Below are 24,088 nucleotides of genomic sequence, written 5' to 3'. Positions count from 1 at the left end.
TGGGAGGCAGTTTTTTTTTTTGTCTTGTGCTACTCAGGCTGTGCTGAAAATGAAAATGAAACTATAGCAGTCTGTTTGCTGCATGGAGGCAAATTGCTGGGAGGCAGAGCCAGATTTTTTTTTTCTTGTTTTCCTTTCCAAAACAGGTAGGTGCGTCTTATAGTCTGGATCATCTTATACTCCGAAAAATACGGTATTTACAACTGTTACAGCATGCTAGAGTCATGTGATTCTCACTTGCAACCTTCCCAGCTGCCTTCTGATAAGCAAAGTCAATTGGGGAAGCTGGATTCACTTAACAACTGCATGATATAATGAACTACTGCAAGGTTTTATTTCACAACTGTAATTTTAAAAAAGTTTGTAAAATCAGGTGTAACTCTCTTAACAACTGCTTTGCTTAGCAATGAAAATTCTGCTCCCAGTTGTGGTTGCAGATTGAGCTGTAAATAAATAATATACTGCAAATGATATATTCTAAAGAAAAAGCAATGAAACTTTCTCATAGTTTTTATAACTATGTTTTATTGCTATTTTTATTTTTTAAAGGCATTGTCAATATATTAGAAAGGGTTACTCCCCAAACAATCGTAAAAAAAAGATAATAATTTATTGGAAAATATGTTAAATCCATCTCTTTAAAAAGCCCCCAACCCTTACAGAAATGGATGTCTATTTTTCTTCCTAGTGTTTTGGGATTTGTTGGTACGGAAAAGACTTCATGTGGACCCAACTTTTCACCAAGGTGACTAATTGTGCTGAACCAAAATACAGCTTGGTTGTTTTGTGACATGGCACATTCTACAGATTAGCCATTATGTGCACATCCAAAGATAGCTTATTAAATGAACCACGGTTCAATAAGTGGCCTAGGAAAACAGATGAACTTAGCTATTCTATCTGAAATGTCATGGGTCTAGTATCACTGACAACAAAAGCAGCAAAGTATGGTGTGCTAACCATAAGTTAAAGGTAAAGGTTCCCCTCGCACATACGTGCTAGTCGTTCCCGACTCTAGGGGGTGGTGCTCATCTCCATTTCAAAGCCGAAGAGCCAGCGCTGTCCGAAGATGTCTCCGTGGTCATGTGGCCAGCATGACTCAACGCCAAAGGCACACGGAACGCTGTTACCTTCCCACCAAAGATGGTCCCTATTTTTCTACTTGCATTTTTGACGTGCTTTCAAACTGCTAGATTGGCAGAAGCTGGGACAAGGAATGGGTGCTCACCCCATTACGCAGGACTAGGGATTCAAACTGCTAAATGACTGAAGGAAGGAGGACAGGGAAGAAAATGAAGGCAAAGAAAGAACACAACTATTCAGATATGCCAAGGCTTCATGGTAATTTCTGATCTCTGAGAAAAACAATTTATCTTTAATCTCAGTTTGCAACCTGGGACCTAGGTTTCAATTTTACAATTTTCTAATGTTGTTTTGGTAATTGAATATCCATATGAAGTAAGGAGGCCAACAAAATCAGATGCATTATACAGATTCTCCCTAATACAGGTGGCTCACATTACATGTTGGAGTTTTGTTCTAGCATATGGCAAAAAAGCAGGGATCTGTGAAACAATCCCAGATGACTTGCCTGATCGGCAGAGGCTTTTTTTCCTTTTAAAGTCATTTTTTTCTATAACCTCTTCGGCTGAAGAGGTTGTAGAAAAAATGCTTTTAAAAGCTTCTGATGATCCCAGCTGAGCCGCGCAATCATCAGAGGCTTTTTTTTTTTTTTACTTTTAAAAGCATTTTTTCGGCCAAAGAGGTTGTAGAAAAACTGCTTTTAAAAATAATTACTTATTCTCACATGTACTGCATTTATGGGAACATTTGCTGCTGCCACCATATTAGGTAATGGATTCTGCCAGACCAACTGAAGACCAATCTTCTAAGCAACAACCATGGCAAAAATAAGCTGGGCACTTCGCCTAGAAGTTATATGCAGCCATTTTAAATATCTAGAATTAAACTTAGATATGCTAGTCACAATATAGAATAGAACAGAATAGAATGGAATGGAATGGAGTAGAGGAGTAGAGTAGAGTAGAGTAGAGTGGAGTAGAACGCAATGGAATGGAAAATATGGAATGAAATGGAATGGAGTAGAGTAGAATCGAATGGAATGGAAAATATGAAATGGAATGGAAAATATAGAATGGAATGGAATGGAGTAGAGGAGTAGAATAGAATAGAATAGAATAGAATAGAATAGAATAGAATAGAATAGAATAGAATAGAATAGAATAGAATAGAATAGAATAGAATTTTTTATTGGCCAAATGTGATTGGACACACAAGGAATTTGTCTTTGGTGCATCGCTCCAGTGTACATAAAGGAAAAGATACATTCATCAAGAATCATAAGGTACAACACTTAATGATAGTCATAGGGTACAAATAAGCAATCAGGAAACAATATCAATATTTCTCCTTTTATAATTCTGTCATTTTTAATAAAACAACAACCCTAAAATAAACATACAATTGGCATAGTTTTTAAGGTCATACTGTTCAGCTTGCTTCAGTTTGCAGTGGCCAAGGACTAGGAGTTATAAAATTGCTTTACTGTAGACAACCGTATATGGAATGTTTGCAGAAGCATGGTAATATTTTCTGATTGTGAGCAATAACGGTATTTCTCTGATGTGATGAAATAGATGAGATGCCCACAAATAGAATTATCTGAGATTAAATGCAGGCACTCACCTTGACGTTGTCATAAATACCCTTGCAGCTTACATACCCCCTCAATTTGTGATACACATAAAACTCAGGGGGGGGGAGATAAAAGAAATGGTGCAAAGCATTGACTTCAATGGATTATATTTATTCTTTGATGCACAGGATGGTTCTTCTCTATTTGCATTCATCTTTACAAGAGGCTGCAATCTGGTAGCATGTTAATAAATAGGTAGCATGAGAATAAACAGGCACTTTAAATTTCATAAGAAAACAAAATAACAGTTACTTTCCAAGTGTGAGATTCAGTTACTTTTCCTGAGAGCTCCTGTTCATATTTGGAAAAGATTCTTGAGGCATCAACTAAACCCCAAATAACTCTAAATAAACCATCATGATCCAAGAATCCACTTTGGCACTTTAGTTCAAAATAGAGAATACTGTCTGACCAACCCACATACTGGTCCAGAATGCGGCCGCGCGGGTAATTACGGGAGCTGCATGGCGCTCCCACATAACACCGTTCCTGCGTGAGCTGCACTGGCTCCCAGTGGTCTTCCGGGTGCGCTTCAAGGTTTGGTTACCACCTTTAAAGCGCTCCATGGCATAGGACCTAGTTACAGTATCTTCGAGACCGCCTGCTGCTACCGACGACCTCCCATTGACCCGTGCGCTCCCACAGAGAGGGCCTCCTCGGGGTGCCATCAGCCAAACAATGTAGGCTGGTGACCCCCAGGGGGAGGGCCTTCTCTGTGGGGGCACCTACTCTATGGAACCAGCTGCTCCCTGAGATAAGGAGAATCCAAGACCTCGGTGCCTTCCGCCGTGCCCTTAAAACTTTCTTTTTTCATCAAGCCGGGCTGGCTTAACATATTTTTAAATTTTTAATTTTTAATTGGTTTGTCATTTTAAACTGGGGCCAAATTAATATATATATATATTTAATTGTTCTTAATGTTTGTATTCTATGTTTTTATCTGGCTGTACACCGCCCTGAGTCCCTTGGGAGAAGGTGCGGTATATAAATTTGAAATAAAATAAAAAAATAAAATAAATACTAGCTAAAAAAGCCTGGAAACTGCTAACTGCACATTCTCAAGTTGGGGAACATTGCAATAAATAGATGGTTAACTGTACCATTAACTTGGCATTGTTATTCAGGAAAATTGAGATTGTCTTTGTGTGTGGAGTCATCAATGGAACTTTCCAGAAAATTCACAAACTAACAATACAATGCTAGCCATGCAAAATAGATCTCAGAACTCACTAATGACTTATAATTCAACATTGACAAATCAATAACCACTATTTTACAAGCTGGCTTTAAAAGTTGGTTTAGAGTGGTTTCACTTATGGAGCTTCAGCTAGCATCTGTGGTGGAATATAGTCCAGAGTTAGAAAAGGGAGAGCTATTCAATCGAAAGGTCAGCAGTTCAGCAGTTCGAATCCCTAGTGCCGCATAACAGGGTGAGCTCCCGTTACTTGTCCCAGTTTCTGCCAACCTAGCAGTTCGAAAGCACATGAAAAATGCAAGTAGAAAAATAGGGACCACCTTTGGTAACAGTGTTCCGTGCACCCTTGGTGTTTAGTCATGCTGGCCACATGACCACGGAAACGTCTTCGGACAGCGCTGGCTTTTTGGCTTTGAAACGGAGATGAGCACCGCCCCCTAGAGTCGGGAACAACTAGCACATATGTGCAAGGAGAACCTTTACCTTTTATTTCCCAGAGGGCAAACAGACAACAGAGACTGGAATGACTGGCAGGCAGGCAGAAAATATGGATGCCCCCTTCCCCGAAGTTCACAGAGTATTAGCTATGCAGATAATTGTTTTAGTCTGGCAAGATTCTGTTAACAGGTAAACAATAATAAAATACTATTCAGAAGTAATTTCATGTGTCATTCTTGGTTCTTTGGACCTGACAGCATTGTGTAATATCTTGATAATAAGAATCAAGACAAAGCCACCTAGGGAGCAGCATCTTTCAACCTGATTATTATTTTTTAAACTTATATCACATTTTGAGCAATTTCAATATCTCACATCTTCTTTACACCTGCCTTCTCCTACAGTGATTTTATTTGAAAATTCAGAATGAATGAAATACCACAGATTCCAATTAAAGCATGTGCTTAAAAATTCTAAATGAGAACTTACATCAACTGTTTTTCACAGGTTTCTCTTGGAAGACTCCTAAACATCTGTCCACAAGTTGTCACTCAGCCATTCCCCACCACCAATCCTGACATGACTCTCCACAGTTGTGCATGACCTACTGGTTGAAAATCAATTGTGGGCTGCTGTATATACAGTTCCATTCCCACCTGGACAAATGCAGACCTTCTTAATGGACATCCCTTCTGTACAGGTAAAACTCATGAGTGGGGAATGTATTTTGGTCACCCACAAGAGTTCTGTCTTTCTTTGCTGGAGGTAGGAGAAAAAGAAGAAAAAGAAGGGTAGAAGTCTGTAAAACAAGGCTGGAGATGGAATGGGACTTTTAGTCTCTGACTTTTCATTCTCCTCAGGCGTTTCTCCTCAGGTGATTCTCCCCAGACTTATCCCCTCAGCTGGCACGCCTCCAGTCATTTGCCGTGGGGAATGGGCCACCGGCCTCTTCGTCCCAGACCCTTCGACACGGCCCATTCGCAGAAAGAGGGTTGGTCCTGGGTGTTCCGCCCTCTGTGACAGTTAGACCCCAACCAATTGGCTAGAGGGGGTGTAATAAAAGGAAGGAAGGAAGGAAGGAAGGAAGGAAGGAAGGAAGGAAGGAAGGAAGGAAGGAAGGAAGGAAGGAAAAATTCTCTTCTATTGGACCCTTCCAGACTTGGTTAACTAACTGGTTGAAGGAAGGGAGGGAGGGAGGCTTTTAGCCCGCTCAGTAACGGTGTCCCTATATTGGTTGTGGGGGGGAGAAGAGAGAGAGAGGGAGGAAGGAAGGAAGGAAGTCAGGCATTTTGGCAAATTCTTTTACACCTCTCTCCTTTGGCTGGATTTCTATTACACCCCCTCTAGCAAGAAAGTGGACATGGTCAATGTGATGCTGGAATTGTGTGCCTTTAACGATGTCTCGTCGCTCGTGACTTAAGGCACCCTTAGCTGGAGTTGCCTCAGCTCTTTGATTGTGACTTCAACAGCTGATGCCTCAGAACAATCCCACCTTCGTCGCCAATGTTCTAGCCGGAGAACAAGGCAGGACATGGAGGCTTGTCTTGTCTTAACACAAGTCTTTATTGTGAGAGAGCTAACTTAGGAAACAAGGCAACACAATGTGTACAACAATTGACAACAGGTTACCGTCTGACAGCTGCTTAAATAGCAGCCTGTCAGGTGGTGGAAACCAATAGGAGAGCTGAGTTTTCCCGCTAAGAGCCTGCTTGCGTCTTAGCCAATTAGAGCAGGGCAGCAACAGTGATGATTACGGGGGAGGTCGTAACACCAGGAGGACTTAACACCAATTGGTTGGGGTCTAACTGTCACAGAGGGCGGAACACCCAGGACCAACCCTCTTTCTGCGAATGGGCCGTGTCGAAGGGTCTGGGACGAAGAGGCCGGTGGCCTATTCCCCAAGGCAAATGACTGGAGGTGTGCCAGCTGAGGGGATAAGTCTGGGGAGAATCGCCCGAGGAGAAACGCCTGAGGAGAATGAAAAGTCAGAGACTAAAAGTCCTAGACCCGCTGGAGAGAAGGAGTTTATCATCCTCCTCAGCAACCTCATATTACAATGAAACCTCTAAAAAGATGAGAAAGAGTGAGTTGCTTTGCAGAGTGAGATAGATAGCATATTAAATAAGCAAATAAATGAGAAAGTCTAAGTAAGTAAATTAAAGTAAATTTTGCTTCAGAAAACTGCTATTTTGACAGAATTTTCATTAGAATTACAGTTCTGTGTGGTGTTAAATCAGAATTAATAGTTTTCTATTTCTCTCTACAAGTTGGGAAATAAACTGCAGTTTCTACCACTTATATACTTCTAGTAGTGTTTATGATTTTATCTTTCATGTCTATAAATCTTTTTTTTTCTTAGAACTCCCTTGTGCTTGTATTTTGAGTCAAGAAAACCACATTTAATTGTGTAATTTTCTTAAAAAAAAAACAGTCATTATTTGGCCAACTCTGCACTTCAGTCTCTTCTTTAATTTTTAAAGTTAAAGGGGTTATTATATTGTGTCATATTTTGACAACCTTTGTTTAAAATGTTTGATTTTGTGCTGACAAGTGTTGGTAAAAGTTATATTTAAAAGGAGGAAGCTGAACCAGAGCACGAGTATCAGAATGACTTTAGGCATTTGAGACTTTCATTGTTCTATCTTATGGACAAGCTGTTGTGCTAGAATGTCTTCTGGGATATTGGAAAGTTGTTAAGCATACTAGGTCTACATCTTTTCACACGCTCATTTTGATCTTGTGAAATTATTACCCTGTTCTGCTCTTTGTCTTGTGTTTCAAGCCTTGTACTCTTGATCTAGATGTCACAATCCTTTTTTTTTTCCTCAAAGGAAGGCACTCTGTTACTATATTTGACATGGACTGGGAAGCTTTTCCAATCAGAATAATCATGAGATACATCATGATATACAGTGGATCCCAAAATATTTTGACAGTCTATTTTTGAACATGTCTTTAGGCTACAGATCACTCAATTCTTGCAATCTCGCCTGCTGGGATCAACAATAGTGTTTGTCAACATCTGTTGTAATCTCCCATGTCTCTCGTCTGGCAGCAAATATTTCTAAAATATGGATGTATTCTTACCACAGTTCTACATATGTTATTCAACACTGGCTGCCAAGGATCTCTAGGGAGGAGAATTAGACATACGTACATACATATGCAAATGTATAAATCCTGATAGAAAAAGACCAAGTCACTCAAGACTGAAGTTAAGAAAATAAAAGACCAACATGTTTCCTCAATAAACTGAAAATTCACAGTGTTGCCCATTATATAGCTTTAGGTGAAGTGAGTGTTAATGAGCCTAACGAACATTAGCAGGCTCTTCCACAAGCAGAAGCCAAGAAAACAAAGATGTCTCACTGGAACTCTACGATTCTCTTCAGCAAACCTTTAGGATCAAAATGTTTTGAAGGTGTTATAATTTGTAATGGTATGTGGAAACAATCTTGGGAGATGGGAAGAGAGGCTGCCTGGAGAATGATCAATTGAGAAAGGGCATTGTCCACAGCTGCACAAGAGGATAAAAAAGTAACTCAATTCTCTAAGAACAGAAAAAAAAAAAAAATCCAGACACCCCCACCTCCAGATTTGTACTTTCAGACTTGCAGGATTGATGTCAGCCTTTCTACATACACCAGACACAATGGAGGGATTCAGCCAGTTCGGGCCAGTTCGGGAGAACTGTAGTTAAATTGCTGTCTGGCTCTGCCCCTTCCTGCCCCGCCCCTTTCAGGAGTCCCCATGTGCCCCATTTTGGCTCCCAGGTTAGGGCAGGGAGGCCTTCTAGGCCCCAAATGGGGTGCAATGGGGCGCAGTGTGCCCCACCGTGATCCATTTTCACCTCCAGGAGGCTGCAGGGAGGCTTACTAGTGCGTCCCCCCCACAGCCCAATTTTGCTCCCAGGTGGGTGCAGGAGGCCAAGTGCTGCCTGTCACACCCCCTGGCCACACCCACCGTGGCCATGCCCACCCAGCCGGTCAATAGGGCAGAGAACCAGTTGTTAAATTATTTGAATCCTGCCACTGACCAGACAGGAAACACGATCAGACAAACTAATTCTACTTTATTGTAAGGCTAATATAACAGAATTAATTTATTCAAATTATAGAACAGGTTATTTCCATGTCAAATGTTATTTTAAAGGGGAAATAACAGCTTTATCATGGAATACGTCCATAACACAGGAGTGGGTGGGATGACAATATATGACACAATCTGGTGAGTGAAATCACTCAAGGACAAAGGTTGTTCCCAATTTACAGATATTTGTTAAACTTCAGAAGGCTGGCAAGCAGGAAAACACAAAGCCTTCCAAAAGGTGAAATAAATAGTAGCAGTAGACGGGGTTCAACTATTTTCTAAGAAGATGATGTAAAGCAGAGTTGGGTTTCAGCAGATTCTGACCAGTTCTGGAGAACCGGTAGTGGAAATTTTGAGTAGTTCGGAGAACCGGTAGTAAAAATTCTTACTGGCTCCACCCCCATCTTTTCTCTGCTTCCCAAGTCCCAGCTGATCGGGAAGAAATGGGGATTCTGCAGTATCCTTCCCCCAGAGCGGGGTGGGAATGGAGATTTTACAGTATTCTTCCCCTGCTATGCCCACCAAGCCATGCCCACAAGTCATGCCACACCCACCAAGCCACACCCCCAGAACCGGTAGTAAAAAAATTTGAAACCCACCACTGATGTAAAGGTACTTTTTTCCATTTCATGTGTGGAAACAAGATGGTGGCTAGGATAAGGTGTTACTTTAATGTCACTTCATCTGACGTAAAGCTTGGCCATCAACATAGTTTGTTTATGTTTAATTTGCCATTGGGAATATCCTATTCCCAATTCTTTTGGCATTGTTCTGTTCTTCCTTCTCATCCATACAAAGAAAGTTATTTCAGCGAGGGGGAAAAAAAAGACACTTGTCCTGGTCTTATAAGGAAACCTAAATAACCATTTTCTCCCTCCTTTACTTCAGATGGCCATTAGAATTTTTTTTAAAAAAAATGTAATTAATTAAATGAAGAAACATTAGATTCTAAAGAAACCCTGAATTTAGTTGATTACAGAGATCACTCTGATTTCTGAAAAGTCAAGACTCCCTATTGTCTGTATCAATTATCTGCAGTAGGTCTCTGCTGATGCTGTACTTGTTATCTTTTATAGGGTTTTCTCTTGAGGATAAGGGAAAGAGAGTCTGTAGTGGAAGGACGTGTTCTAAAGCAGGAGTGCAGATATTTCCCCAGACTACAAGCTGAACTTGCCCAAAAAGTAAATAGTTTAAACAGTTAAAATAGTTAAACATAGTTATTATGTTTACTCTCAAGTCTTGCATCAAATCATTATCATTTTGCCTCACATTAGACACTGTTTTGGGGAGGGGCACCTAAGATCTGTGTGATTGACCATCTAAATAAAAATCAGAGATTGTGGAAAGCAGGTTTTATGAGAAGAAAGCTGTCACTTCTAGGCAGAGGTGAGCTTAGAAACTCTTATTTTAAAACACCCAGTGCTGGTAGTAATATAATTGAGAGTTCAAATCAATCTATAATGAAGCATGTATGCGCCAGCAGCAAATTTACAGTTCATAACAACAACAACAAAAAAATCCTTGCTGCTGGCAGGTATATTAAGAAAAGGTCAGACAAGTTGGGCACAGCAGCAAATGAAAGGATCAATAATGGGCCTCTGGAAATTGGGCTGGACAATTGATGGCCTGTCTCCATACCTTTGGCCTCAACACACCATGAAATGGAATGGCCCTTTCTCTCTGCCCTTCCTTCCTCTCTCCTTCCCCCTTCCAAGCAATTAGTCTGCCATTGTTCATTCCAATTTAGCAGCATCCCCAGTTCCGATTGGCTATCAAGCTGAGCATGCCCTCTCCCACTCATCAGTTGGTCACTGTCCTGTATGTCTATTTCATCCTCAGCTGACTATGTTCTCAGATAGTCAGCGCTTCCTTTGTTCCCTTCCACAATGTCCCATAAAGACAATAGAGTAAAGTTTCTTGGCCACCATGTTTTCCCCACCTTTCCTACCAGCATCTCTCTGTTCCATCCCTACATCTGTCAGTGGACATCCATGCCTCACCACCCATTCCTTGTTTAGGCATTTTGGACAAAGTGCAAAAATTCATTGAATGTTACTGTCAGATCCCTAAAAGTGATATTGCCATTCAAGTGAAGGAAGGGGGGACGATTTACTAGCATGGCCTGTGTCATCAGATATTTTACAACCTATATCCTGGCACCAAGCAAGCCTGAGATTCCTTTTACCTGCAGGAATTTATATGATAGCCATGTGGGTTGTCTCACTTTAAAGGGAAGTGGTGGGAATGCATGTTTGTTCGGGTTCTCAAAGGAAATAGTAAAGAAAACATCTTCACACTTGTGTATTGGCTGAAATCTGCATTCTGACCTAAAGGGAGGGGTCTCTACCACTTTAATCCTACTGCTTTGCCTAAGGGCATTCAGATTGTGCTTTAGCTGGATGGCTTTCACTTCTGCTTAATAAAAGAATCCTTTTGAACAACTAGGTTTCAAGAGTTCGTACTTTCTTAAGTTGGAAGGAGAGGCGATCCTTACAGTTACTCTTTTGCTTTCGGGAATCTGAATCATCCATTCTTGATTGCCAGTGGTGGATCTACAATGGAATGAAGGAGTAGCCAGTTGCTTGGATTATTGTAGCATCAAAGCAACAATGATAGACTCATGGGAGGGGGAAAGAAAAATGAAGGATCTACGTTAGAGTCAAAGATGTGAATGTGGAAGGGGGGTTCTAAAGACTGTCTGTTTTATTATGTCTGTCTTTATCAGAGTTTGTTGCAAAATCAAATCCAGAAAGCACACACAGGCAGACAAATGCAGCAGGATTCATTAACTTCTTTATATACATAATAACACATGAAGATAAATGTACAATACCAATAGCTGATTCTTCTAACGTGATAGAAGTTACAGGCAGAGGAGAGAACAGTTCTTAGTTTCAGTTCAGAGTTCAGAGCAAGCAAGCAAGCCCAGCACAGAATCAGAATCAGAGCTTAAAGCTGCAGGTCTAAACCACGCCCAGACTTCTTACTTTAGTTTCTGTTTCTAAACAGTCCCCATTGGCTGACCTATTGCTTTGCCTATTCATTGGCTGACCTTGTTACCATGTCTTCCCAGTTATGAATATTCCAACAGTTTTATGTCTGTCTTATGGTGGGTAAACATCTGGGAAAGCAAAGGAAAGGCATAAAGACCAGTGAGGAGAGAACAATCCCTAAAAGGAGACAATAAAAAGTTGGACTGTTTTTTCCTGTTCTTTACCATTTTTACTGCTTCTCCTCAATCTTTGGGTATGTTTTCTGCTCCATGCAGAATAAAGCTATCTCTAAAATGCTGGCTCAGCAGCATTGTCCAAACCAGAAAGACAGACAGATGCATTCCTAGCAGCACTAAATGATATGGATTAAATTATTTAGGTTTTGTGGTGAGAAATAGGTCCATTTTTAATCTATTGTTTATCAGCCTTTCCAAAATGCACACAGTTTCACAATCCCAGTCTTTTGGGAATTTGAGATTTTATGTGTTATCACTTGAGAATATTCAAGAATGCTCAGGGGTGGGAGAAGGGGGGGAATTTGTTTGTAAAATATTTTAAAACTTTTTTAAAAAAAAGAATGTTCATGAGAAGGAAGGGGAAAGGTGAGGAAGAAAGGGAGGGGAAATAAGAGTAGGAGAGAGGGTTAGAAAGAGAGGAAGAGGGGAGGAGTGGGGGAAAGAAAGGGGAAGGAGAGATGGGGAAGGAGAGGAGGAAAGAATAAAGTGGAAAAGGATAGAAGAAGGGAGGGAAGGGAAAGAGGGGAGAAGGAGAGGAAGGGTTGTTGTGAAAAAAGGGAAATATGGAATGGTAGAAGAGCAACACTGAATATTCTTTAATTTTTTAGGATGAAGAATGAACTAATATGAAAGTTAAAAAACAATATGTATGATTAATAATGGCTAAGAGATTGTACATTTATGTATGTTTATGAGAAATAAAAATAAAAAACTTTTTTTAAAAAAAGAATGAAGTCTTATGATATCTTCAGGATTTCCTAAATTAATTTTATTTAATTCAGGGGTTCTGTGTATACCATCTATGGATTTCAAGGATGAGATGGACATCTATGGACATCACATTTGTAAACTTCAGTCTAATTCCTCACTTTCATACTATTTCCCCATAACTGATTTTTCCCCCTATAATACTTTCTTAGCTCCATAGAGATAAGATTATTAGAGGCATTATATGATTATTTTTTAATCAAGAAGGGCAAACTAGATGGTAAAAATATTTTAAAACTCCTAGTTAAGTTGTTTAACGTTTTGAAGGATTCAAGAGAGAGAGGAGAGCTAAATATTTATAAAAAAACAGCCTCCTGGCTTGCAAGTCGTATGAACCGTATGAATGTATGCGATACATAAAAACTGATTATGCTTTATTCAATGAAACAAAGCAGGTCAGTGATGTAATTTGTTGTAATTTGTTGCAAATTCTTTCTTAACTGCCTTGCTCCTAATGAGGGTGTTGAGATTGAGCAGAAAGAGAGAAGAGAAAGATGACCCAGGGCTCAATCACAATTATGAAAGGCATAAAAATGAGAATAAGGATGTTATACTAAGAATCTAATCAAGAGGAAAGCAGAACATTAACCTGAACAATGACACTGGATTTTAGGGTTTAGACCAGTGGTGAAATCTATTTTTTTTTTACTACCAGTTCTATGGGCGTGGCAGGAGAAGGATACTGCAAAATCTCCATTCCTTCCCCACTCCAGGGAAAGGATACTGCAAAATCCCCATCCCCTCCCCACTCCTGGGGGAAGGTTACTGCAAAACCTCCATTCCCTCCCCACTCCAGGGGAAGGATACTGCAAAATTCCCATTCCCTCCCCATTCCTGGGGGAAGGATATTGCAAAATCCCCATTCCCTCCCCACTCCAGGGGAAGGATACTGCAAAATCCCCATTCCCTCCCCACTCCAGGGGAAGGATACTGCAAAATCCCCATTCCCTCCCCACTCCTGGGGGAAGGATATGCAAAATCTCCATTCCCACCCCACTCTGGGGCCAGCCAGAGGTTGTATTTCCCAGTTTCCAAAGTACTCAAAATTTCTGCTACTGGTTCTCTGAACTGCTCAAAATTTCCGCTACCAGTTCTCCAGAATCTGTCAGAACCTGCTGGATTTCATCCCTGGTTTAGACTAAAACATGGGTTTGAGGGACTTCAGGTGGATTCCATACAGTTGTACTAGTTACCTAGTAATGAGTGAACATAAAACTCATGGAAGTTGGACAAATGGTTTGTCTTCCATTTCTGCAATGGGGTGTTTTCTAGTGTTGAATTTAGCAATCATTTTAGAAAAGCTGGGATTTTGAAAAGACTTTGTTAAAGATATTCAAGATAACTTTAAGAAGAGCTTTCAGCAACCTCAATACTTCAATAGACCCTAAATAATATCAGGGTCTTTGATGTTGGCTCTTGAGAGAAACAGTTCCGTTGAGATATTAAAACTGTGCTGCCAGGGCAACTTAATATAAACTGTAGTGTCCTTGGTGCTCTTTGAGCTTGATTGTTTTCTTGCAAATGTTTAATTACCAATCTATGTAACATCATCAGTGCTAGAATGGAATGGGGTTTGTTCTCATTTTATACACTAGTGGTTTGCCCTGTCAGTCTTGGCGGGAATTCTCATGGTGGTTCGTTGATTAGGCTGTTTACTATTAGCTTGTCTTTTGATGGTTCCTTGATTGGTGTTTTCTTTACTTTGTTGGTCTACTGTTAATCTTGCTGTTAATCTATGCTCATCTGGGTGCTGATTACTGATGAGAAGGTGCTTTGGTCTTTTTGTTTCCTTTTTTGCCTTTTTGATTGTCAATTTTGAATAGTATGTAAATGCTGTTTATCTCTATGTGCCTGTCAATGGCCAATTTCTCTGAGTGTCAGACTTTCAGGAATTCTATAGCCTTGTTGGACTTGGCTTGGTCTAGGATGCTTACAGTTTCCCCATTGAAACTATGGTTGAGTTTGCCTCTGTGTTTCATCATGTCTTCTGGGCTGACTTCATGAACACCAACTAAATTGTAATAGAATGTCTGCAAGAAAACCGCCAAGCTCAGAGAGCACAAAGGACCCCACAATTCAACTTTGAGCTACAAATATTCTCTTCCATTAATATAGACTTTTAGATGCATGTTTGTTCCTCTCAGTCCAAATGGCTTCTCTTCTTTTGCCTCCACACCCACCCCCCTTTCCCCCCCTATTTTTTCCTATTTTCCTTTTTTTTCCCCCACCAATCTGATTGGTGGAAAAGATAATACTATTGTGTTCGGTCTCTCTGATTCTGCTCTCTTGTTAGATTCCCTCCACGAGAATTATGATTTTTTTACTGCAGCCTGAATTTCCATCCTTCACTATGACATTATTTCTTTGGAAATAGAACAAGTTTGTGCAGGTTCATCCCATTCCCAGTGGGAAATAATGAAAGAGTTTGCATTGTAAATCAATTGATTAACTAATGAGAAAAAAATAAAATAAATCCCCACCCCTTTTATTTGCTTTGGAGTCTGTGCTTCTGCACGCTTTTCTCTTTTTCCCATCCCTCCTTGCAACTGGGCTCTTGCTAAGACTAAGAAACAAAGAAAAGAAACAAGGCAAAAGATTGGGGAGAAAGCTGCTGTAATGATAGAAGAAAAATATGTTTATGCATTTGGGTATTTTTGCTCTGTTCCTTGAAGGAAGGAAACACTGCAGCATCTAATCTTATTAAAACTGTTTTTTGAAAATAAGACAACAATCTGATTTACCAGAAGTTCATTTATTATTTTATATTTCATCATAGGAGGAGGAAGGGGTGTTGGATATGTTTTCTACCTTATAAAAATAATAAAGGCAGCAAACATATCCAACACACCATCCTTCTCCTATTTGCCCCCACAACAACAACCCTGTCAGGGGTTGCTACCGGTTCACCCCAAATCAGGCGAACTGGTAGCAATGGCAGCAGGAGGCTTCGCCCGCCCACCCGGATGCAAGCGCGCACACGCCCATGAGCGAACTGGTAGCGACGGATTTTGAAACCTGGCCCTGGTGAGTTGGGCTGAGAGAACTAGCTCAAATTCACCCAGCTGGCTTTCATAGTTAAGGCAAGACTTGAATTCATGATCTCTTGCTTTCTAACCTGATGCCTTCACTAGTAGACCAAACTGGATCTAGAAATAATGTTAACTATTTTATTCATCTTTCCTTTCTATCTATTGCCTAAGGACCGCAGTGGCTTACCTGGTTAGGATGCTGGGCTAACAATCAACAGGCTCATGTTTAAGACCTGATTGCTGTTGTGTAATGGGGTGAGCTCCCATCACTCGCTCCAGCTTCTGTCAACCCAGCAGTTCAAAAGTGGGTGACCGTGACTAGATAGATAGGTACCATTTTGGTGGGCAACTTAATGGGGACATGAAAGGAGCCCCCCAACTGGGCATCCCCAGGCAACAGTGATGTAACCAGCTAATCCCTTCAACCAGAAGTGCTGCAGTGCTCCTGACACGAATGTAATAGTAATACCCATTGCCTAGCTGAAACAGGCAACTCTCACTGAAAATACAGTGCCATTCAGATTTACAATTTTATACTGATGATAGATGTCTATGCTCTACTCTCTGTCAAAAGACTGATGATGTTGCGGTCAGGATTGAATGTTGTCTTTGAAAACCAATTTGCTTTCTTTATGAATGCTAATATTTTTTTTCTGATAGTTTTTTTGTGTATTAAAGCAAAAAGACACATTGCATATCTTCAGAAGCGCTGTCTCTGAATTATTGAACTGTATTCAGCAACTACAGTATTTGGGAGACTCCTACTTAGGAGTCCTGGGCATAAACTGTTTCAACTCCTACCCTCAAAATGAGGCTATAGAGCACTGCACACCAGAACAACTAGACACAAGGACAGTTTTTCCCCAAATGCCATCACTTTGCTAAACAAATAATTTCCTCAACACTGTCAAACTATTTACTAAGTCTGCATTACTATTAATCTTCTCATCGTTCCTATCACCCATCTCCTTCCACTAATGACTATATGACTGTAACCTTGTTGCTGTTATCCTTACGATTTATATTAACTGTTTCCCTATGACTATCATTAAGTGTTGTACCTTATGATTCTTGACGAATGTATCTTTTCTTTTATGTACACCAAGAGCGTATGCACCAAGACAAATTCCTTGTGTGTCCAATCACACTTGGCCAATAAAGAATTCTATATCTATATCTTAAAAACAAACAAGCAAACATAAGTTTACTTAGAAGTGGGAAAGTAGTAGTTAGCATGTTGTGTCACATGGAAAGAATCATAAGTAGACTTTCCAGAGTATAAGAATACAAGAATGTAGAAAAGGTAAAAATGAAAAATGCTAATATTTCTAGACTGAACTCCATATTATCTATATTCAAATAAAGGTTTGTTCAAGGTCAAGGATAAAAAGGAAAGTTCCTTACTCCAGTATATGAATCAAGATAAATCATAGGCAATAGAGGGAATCAGAACGAAGAAATGTCAACTTTATGTCAACCTGAAATCACTCTCAGATCCATTGAAAGTATTTCCAGCAATCTTACATGGCATCTAGAGCTGCACTAGACCCAAGCCTAGCCAAACTTTCTGCCTTAATGCTTACGGAGCTGGCTGGAGAATTCTGGGAGTTGAAGTCCATAAGTCTTAAAGCTGCTAAGTTTGAAGACCCCTGCTTTAGGCATTCCAAGTATAAATCATTTCAAATTATTATTGAACTATTTCAGGACAGGAGTCTCTACCCTAGGGATTGTGTTGAAATGTTCTGGATATGGAGGAAAAGCAAAACATTTTGGGATCAGACCAGCAATTTTTGAACAACCCTAGTCTTAAGTAATTTCCAACACACTGATTGTAATGGGAATTGTCCAACCCCTCCTACAGTCTTATGGTTTCTGGATAAACTGAGACAATCTAAAGGCATCTCAATCAAAATGTGGCCATCATGGTAATTTAGGACCAACCTCTGACTTCACTGAGCAATAGCAGGGCTGCTAAAATCCAAACAATGGAAGCAAAAATATACAGAAGACTTTGAATCTGGCTGTCATCTAAATAATATTTTTTTTAATTTCTGCAAACTAAGATTGATAGTTAGAACCATTAATCAATGGAACAACTTTCCTCCAGAAGTTGTGAATGTTCCAACACTGGACATTTTTAAGAAGATGTTGGATAACCACTTGTCTGAAATGGTATAGGGTTTGCTGCCTGAGCAGGGGGTTGGACTAGAAGACCTCCACGGTCCCTTCCGACTCTGTTATTCTGTTAAGATGCCTACTTTGCCTCCATATTGCCACCTGCATGAACATTAGCAGGAATTGGATTTAACTCAAAAGAAAATGTTACTTGAAGGGCAGCTGTTAAGTATCCAGCCAAGCTTCTCTCTTTGGTTTTGTTCTCTTGGGGCAGAAGGGGTTGGTATGCAAATTCTTCTGTTTTTCCTTTGCTTTTAACCTGTTCTTATTTTCAATAAAATGTATGCTGTACTTAAAGAAAAGACCTGACAATGGTGGAGGATTAACGTTCTTTGAGCAAACCAACGTCTCTGCCAGATCATAATTCTTCTCTGGAAAAGAACAGATTGTAAAAATAGTACAGCCAGGGCTGTAGGAGAAGAAATAGACTACTTCAGAGAAATAGTCACCAGCTTTAGCATCTAATTGTGTTCCTTTATTTAAAGATACAGAATGTGTAGAGAATGTGAATCTCCTTCTTCAAAGTAATACAATTTTATTTGATATATAAAGACAGAATTCGAATATGCTGTGTATTATGACTCAATTTTTGGGCAATTGGATGTAGGTGAAAGGTTTCCTAGATCTCAGCTTTAAAAACAATTTAACAAAGGTTTTCGTGGCTGATTCAAACAAGGTCATTTAAAGAGGCTAGGAGGATTGGCCATGACATTGGTTCAACAACATCAACTTTGCTCTTCAAAATTTTTGAGGACATTCACATGTTATACTAACTCATTTTAAAGGAGATGCTTACATTTGACCAAGGGTTGTAAATCATCCTCTTATCTTAGCACTATGTCAATTTAACCATACATGGTATGTCTAATAATAACCAAACAAACCATGGGTTATCATAATATGCAAAGCCAGTTAAGGTACTAAATTATCATGTACACCAATGAAAAGACTGGGAAATACTTAGAACAGGAAGGCCATTTTTTAAAGTAGGGTTGTGCATGTTATAAGCAGCAAATGTAGAAGCTTCGACATAATAAGTACAATGGAATAGGCATAAATCCACTTTCATATGAAAAGAACATGACTACGATAAAAGTGTCCCAATGCAAACTGATGACAAATGGCTTTTTTCAGGTTACAAGGATGTGATTCATAATACAACAGGGTCTAGTCACACCGTGCTTAATATAAACCAGAATGTTACATGAATACTAGTAGTAATCCTGCTTTTGCAACTTGATCAGCAAAGATTCAAGGCATTGGTTCTCCAAAAAACTTAAGCAAAATGTATGTTCTCCTTCCTTTTATGTGCTAGTGTTTATTTATGCCATTAAGTGGTACTCAATTGTCTCAATTGTTCTATATTTATTTATTTGATTTTTTTATTTGATTTATATGCCGCCCTTCTCCAGAGACTCAGGGCGGCTTACAATGCGTTAAGCAATAGCCTTCATCCTTTTGTATATTTATACAAAGTCAGCTTATTGCCCCTACAATCTGGGTCCTCAATTTACCTACCTTAGAAAGGATGGAAGGCTGAATCAACCTTGAGCCTGGTGAGATTCGAACTTACAGTAATTGCAGACAGCTGATGTTAATCACAATGCTTTTAGTCTGCTGAGCCACCAATAATATTTCCATTATTAACAGTAATATATCTTGAACACATTTGTCCTAGACAACCAGTATAGAAAAAAACATCATGGTGGTCCTATGCATTCTTAAAATTTAAGCATTGAATGATGAAGTGCTGACATGATTTGGCTTTTAAAGAGAGAGAAATACAATATTCACAATATTTTCATCTGCATCAGAGACAAGAGCAATATAATTTTTATTGAGAACATGCAGTGACAGCCACCAACATGAAAAGAGCTGAAACATTTTCTGTAGTGGGCATAAATATGGCACAGTTAACAATTAACACACATATCTTAGAATTCTTATTTATGCCATGCAAATTCTTTAGTCAGTATAAAGATTATTTATCATTGCCACCATAGTTTTCTTTTATTTTCGGAAGGAGGCATTGTTGTCAGATTTACCAGGTGGGATAAAGTCAAGCAAGGGTTAAGAGGGAGAAGGAGATGAGGCAACTGTGTAGGTATTTTTCACAGGTACCAGATAGTTTAATAGCAAGAATGGACATTTTTATTGCTTAAGTTAGACACAGTGAAAATTCCTTAATCTTATAACACATGGAGAGACTTAACCATTGTTCCCACTGAGAATCTGTAAGCATCCTAGACCCAGAATCTAAATCCCAGAACTCTAGAGAATTCCTCAAAGCTTGCCACCAGCCATCAATAGACACATGGAAATAAATCATACTGGATTTGACTGGAAGCGTTGCGGCGAGACAGTTGGGGATTAGCGGGCTCTGATGAGCCTTGCGAAATCTCAGGCTGACGAACCACTGCCGAGGGTTATTCAAACCGGACCTGTCCTGTAGGGACAGGGAAGAAGGAGAGGTACCTTGGAAGATCGAGAGGAACAGGCAAGTTCCTCGGAGGTCAGAGGAAACTCTCCCTGACTCAGCAGCGGGGGGTGGTGGCCATTGCGACTGCCAGTAAATTGGGGCAATCGGATTAAGCATTGTGCAGAAGCGGCGAATTGAGCAGAATATTGATGCCAGGTGAGTGAAAACTAGCTCATAGGCAGAAAAGGAGGACATAAATCATATTTACAGACCATTCAAAATCAAAAGCTAAGAGAAGAAAGAAAAAGACCAGCACATGCTTTTCCAGCAGCCAATATCCTGATAAATCAGGATTAATATCAATGTCAATATCAAAACAATATCCTAATCAAGGAACTACCAAGGAAAAAATTACACCTCCACTAACATTGGTAGCTAAACAGGAAGCAAATGCCACACTCACTAGCTCTTATGATGTTACCTATTCAGGTAATGAAACATATGCAAGCAAGAAACAACCAAGCTCAGAGAGCATCAAGGACTCTACAGTTAAGCGAATCTTGACAACGTTAAACAATTTAGATCAGTGATGGGTTTCAAAAGTTTTTACTACCAGTTCTGTGGGTGTGGCTTGATGGACGTGGCATGGCTTGGCGGGCATGGCAGGGGAAGGGGATTTTACAGTAAAGGGGATTTTACAGTAAAATCTCCATTCCCACCCCACTCCAAGGGAAGGTTACTGCAAAATCCCCATTTCCTCCCGATCAGCTGGGACTTGGGAGGCAGAGAATAGATGGGGGAGGGGCCAGTCAGAATTTTTACTACTAGTCCTCCGAACTACTCAAAATTTCTGCTACCATTTCTCCAGAACTGGTCAGAACCTGCTGAAACCCACCTCTGATTTAGATATTTCACAGAAGATCACAGAAGAATTGACAAAATTTTAATTTCTCTGGTTGTGCCTGAGTAGTCTTAATCTTCATTCTTATTCAAATGTCATAGTAGCATATTTTTTCACATCTACTGAGGCTTGTACTAAGAGAAGTAGAAATGTTTTCTATAAATTACAAAATGGCAGCTGCCTTGCAGAAATTCTACATCTCTATCAGATCAACTTTGACTAAAGAAAATTAAAATGACAACATAATGCTTTTATTCTTGGTCCAAACTGATTTCTGAATTTTGGTAAAATATAGACTACCTATAGGCAAGTGTACTTTGAAGGTGAAACATTTCTACTAGTACTTCTGATTTCTTTCTTGCAAGTTATTTTTTTGTCTACGCATAACTTTGATATATTAAAGTCTTATTTTGCTTTTTAAAAATTTAGTCCAGAAGTATATTTTTACATAAAGAAGATGTCCTGTGTTCCTTGTGGTAGAACAGGAACTTCCAATATCTTTGTACTAATGGACAATTTGGAATTTGGAGAGTATATCATATCTATACTATAGATATCCTGCAGATAAAGTTGCTTGGATCTGCTTTAAGCCATTGCTGGATCTAGTGATTCTGACAATTTTCATCCATCCTGCAGCCTTTCCTTTTGGGGTAAGGTTGATGGACTAAAGATCCAGAGGATACTGGAGTTATTGAATTACCTAAATCCATTTCAATTAGCTCCTCTGAATATAATAAAATAATTGAATCCAGGTGTTCTTTCTAGTCTTTTACCTTCTAAAATTTATTTTAGTTTGGGGACAGGCAAAAGTTTTGTTTTTCCCTTGTCTTAGGACAGAGGTCTTCAAACTTGGCAGCTTTAAGACTTGTGGACTTCAACTCCCAGAATTCTCCAGCCAGCATAGCCAGAATTCTGGGAGTTGAAGTCCACAAATCTTAAAGCTGCCAAGTTTGAAGACCTCTGTTTTAGGATGAGTTTGACGTTCTTCATGTCTTTAACTAACCCCACCAGAAAAAGACCTCCACGCATTCCTTTGCTTTAAGCAAGAACTAGATACGGATAGTCCTCAACTTATGACCACAGTTCAGCCCCAAATTTCTGTTGCTAAGTGATACATTTGTTAAGTGAGTTTTGCCCCATTTTATGACCTTTCTTGCCATAGTTGTGAAAGAAAACACTGCAATTATTAAATCAGTAAAAGGGTTGTTACGTGAATTATGGCTCCCCCACTGACTTTGTTTGTCAGAAGTTCACTAAAGATGATCACATGACCCAGGACACATCAACTCATCCTAAATATGAGCCAGTGGCTAATGTTGATCATGTGACCATGGGGAGGCTGCAATTGTCATAAGTGTGAAAAACAGTCACAAGTCACTGTTGTAAGTCGAGGACCACCTGTAGTTCTAGTCAAGTTTTGGGATGGAATCTCCCATGGGAATGATAACAAATCACTGCATTGCTTCCTCCCCAAACAATGGATTCAGTGGTGGAAAATGAAGAACTGCTCCATTGCAGTTGATGTTGGCAAGCATCTTCCCCTTCCAGAAATGGTTTATAAATATGTCTCTGTAGGGTTTAGGACTGTTCGTCTTGTACCGTGTTTTTTTTTTTGTTTTTTTTTTAAATTTGATTTATATGCCGCCCTTCTCCGGAGACTCAGGGCGGCTTACAATGTGCTCAGCAGCCTTGGCCGTCTCTCCTTCAGCTGCCCCCCCTACTCTTCCCTTCCTGTTCATTCATTATCAGGGAGGCACGATCAGGTACAAGGGAGCTTCAACCCCTTCCCATCTTTCTCCTAACAAGCTGTTCCAATATCTCAGGGGTTGCCACAAAGAAGAGGGAGTTAAACTATTCTTCAAAGCACCTGAGGGTAGAACAAGAAGCAACGGATTGAAACTAATCAAGGAGAGAAGCAATTTAGAACTAAGGAGAAATTTCCTGACAGTGAGAACAATTAATCAGTGGAACAACCTGCCTCCAGAAGTTGTGAATGCTCCAACACTGGAAGTTTTTAAGAAGAGATTGGATAACCATTTGTCTGAAGTGGTGTAGGGTTTCCTGCCTAAGCAGGGGGTTGGACTAGAAGACCTCCAAGGTCCCTTCCAACTCTGTTATTCTGTTCTGTTCTGTTCTGTTCTGTTCTGTTCTGTTCTGTTCTGTTCTGTTCTGTTCCGTTCCGTTCCGTTCCGTTCCGTTCCGTTCCGTTCCGTTCCGTTCCGCTCCGCTCTCCACTCCACTCCACTCCACTCCACTCCACTCCATTCCATTATTCTATTCTAAGCGTCTGAGACCATTTGGCAGCAGCACCTCCTCCAACTTCCTCCCACCCATGATTGGCAGCCAGATTGGCTGGCGGCTAACTGTCCTGGATGGCTAAAAACCCAGGACAAACTGTAGGTCGTCCAATGGGCTGCGCCGAAGCATGTAGGATAGTGGAGCCGGGTCCCATTGGCTGGGGCAAACAGCTAGCGGTGGGTCAGCTGAGGAGAAACATTAGCAGTGAATGGCCGGAGGCGGAACCCTGGTGGCGAAGCAGGCACAGCCAAGGGTAGGGGGGGGAAGTCCCATTCCGGTCTCTGTAGGTCAGTCATAAGCTACATTCACAAAATAGTTTGCCTCCCAAAGTAGAGTCAAGATAGAGGCAATTGATAATTGATAAGGCACCCTGTTATTAAGCTGGTTATTAAGACCAGCTGCCTGCAATTACTGCAGGGTTCGAATCTCGCCAAGGCTCAAGGTTGACTCAGCCTTCCATCCTTTCTAAGGTAGGTGAAATGAGGACCCAGTTTGTGGGGGCAATAAGCTGACTTTGTATAAATATACGAAAGTATGAAGGCTATTGCTTAACGCATTGTAAGCCGCCCTGAGTCTTCGGAGAAGGGCGGCCTATAAATCAAATTAAAAAAAAAAAATCTTGTTATTTAATTGAAATGATCTGCTGCAATGATTAGATGTATTTTGATGAAAACTCTCTTCTTTGAAGATCTTCACAGGCCTATTAGAAGCCATCTGCCATCTGTTCTCAGATTCCAGAAGCCGAGTCTGTAAATTTGGCACAACAAATACAATAATGATTCTGATATTCTCCAAATATGCAGATGAAAGTTGTGCTTGGCTAAAAGCTGT

The 24,088-nt window shown here is 40.1% G+C and overlaps 1 protein-coding gene and 1 long non-coding RNA gene across 3 annotated transcripts in view; one reads left to right on the top strand and one right to left on the bottom strand.

The window, feature by feature from the left end:
* CSMD2 (CUB and Sushi multiple domains 2) overlaps positions 1–24,088 on the bottom strand; it is an 822,245-nt gene that overhangs the window by 478,646 nt on the left and 319,511 nt on the right. The window lies entirely within an intron of this gene.
* LOC117663311 (uncharacterized) lies at positions 6,346–9,642 on the top strand. Its single transcript, XR_004590673.3, has 2 exons — positions 6,346–6,432; positions 9,515–9,642. It is a non-coding gene; the product is annotated as an uncharacterized LOC117663311 (long non-coding RNA).

This window comes from Pantherophis guttatus, chromosome 10 (assembly GCF_059756535.1).
Source record: "Pantherophis guttatus breed Tessera chromosome 10, ASM5975653v1, whole genome shotgun sequence".
In the NCBI taxonomy this organism is placed as follows: Eukaryota; Metazoa; Chordata; class Lepidosauria; order Squamata; family Colubridae; genus Pantherophis; species Pantherophis guttatus.
Note: the sequence above shows the minus strand (reverse complement) of the source record. Positions and strands in the feature narration are given on the sequence as shown.